Genomic DNA, 1556 nt, shown 5'->3' on the forward strand with positions numbered 1-1556 from the left:
GATGTGTAATCTTTGAAGCCCCAGGAAGTCATAGCCTCTATTCCCAAGGCATAATCCCAGCCAACAGCAGGGAGCATTGGCTCACACATCCCGCCCCATCCCAGCTCACTTGAAGGAGCAACAAGGGCTCCGGGAAACACACCTGCCATCTCCAAAGATCAGCACCTTGGCTAAACCGATATGCATTGCTTAAAGACAATTGAAGGGGTAAGGAAAAGTCCTAGCCAGCTCTATACATATCAATGCATGGAAATAGGGTCAGGCACAGCCAAAATAGAGCCAATTGCTCCTCTTTCAAGGAGAGTCACCTAAGTGGTCCTCCATATATGTGTATAGACAAGAACAAGCAGCTTATGAAAGGAGGGAAAAAAGAGTGCCAAGAAGAAAGTGATTGATTCATTTTCTAAAAAAGACTAGTATGATGTGAAAGTACCAGCTGTATTCAACATTAGAAATATTGAAAAAACACTAGTCACCGGAACCCAAGGAACCAAAATTACAGCTGGTGGGCTCAAAGATCATGTGTTTAAAGTGAGCCTTGCTGATCTGAAGAATGATGAAATTGTCTTTAGGAAATTCAAGCTGATTATTAAAGATATTTAGAGCAAAAGCTGCCTGACTAACTTCCATGGCGTGGCTCTCACCCATGACAAAATGTTTTGCATGGTCAAAAAAATCAGATTATGATCGAAGCTCATTTTGATGTCAATACTACTATTGGTTCTTTGCCTCATTTGTTCTGTGTTGGTTTTATTAAACATGCAGCAATCAGATATGGAAGACCTCTTATGCCTAGCATCAACAGGCCCACCAAACTCAGAAGAAGATGATAGAAATCATGACCCAAGAGGTGCAGACAACTGACTGGAAGGAAATGGTCAATAAATTGATTCCACACAGCAATGGAAAAGATGTAGGAAAGGCTTGCCATTCTGTTTATTCTCTTCATGATGTCTTCGTCAGGAAAGTAAAAGTGCTAAAGAAACCCAAGTTTGATTGGGAAAACCGAGGGAACTTCATGGTGAAAGTAATAGCTCTGGAAAAGCTACTGGGAGTGAGACAGGAGCTAAAGTTGAACAAGTTGATGGATATGAACCACCCAGCCAAGACTGTTTAAAATCCAGATTTTTAATACTGATAAATAAAATCCTGTTTGTGGTGGCTTCAAAAAACAAAGAAGAAAAAGAAAACTATGTTCTACATGTGGCCAAATTAAAATATCCTTTGTTTTGGCTACTGGAGAATTAGTAAATAACAGAAAAATAATTTCTATTGGTTCATTACATAACACATGTAATGGAAATTTTCTCTTCCTGTTGGGATAAAGAGTATTAGTAATGTGCTTCTATTATTAGATAGTATTTTCTAGTACATTTTTCTAATGGAAAACACATGTCTCATTATACCCACTCTTATATCCCTCATCACTAACATTAGAATTGCCAGAGGTTTAGTATTTAATTTGAAAGTTGTTGGCTGTGCTGCCAGATGACACAAGGATCACTATTCAGGAACTGGGTCCCTTGATGGAACTATCATTTAAAAGAGGGCTATTT

General features: G+C 38.8%; 1 pseudogene; it reads left to right on the forward strand.

The window, feature by feature from the left end:
• The first annotated feature begins 326 nt into the window (after positions 1-326).
• On the forward strand, positions 327-1248 carry LOC102020944 (annotated as a pseudogene).
• The last annotated feature ends 308 nt before the right edge of the window (positions 1249-1556 follow it).

Source organism: Chinchilla lanigera, unplaced genomic scaffold, assembly GCF_000276665.1.
Source record: "Chinchilla lanigera isolate Chin_1 unplaced genomic scaffold, ChiLan1.0 scaffold00031, whole genome shotgun sequence".
Lineage (NCBI taxonomy): Eukaryota > Metazoa > Chordata > Mammalia > Rodentia > Chinchillidae > Chinchilla > Chinchilla lanigera.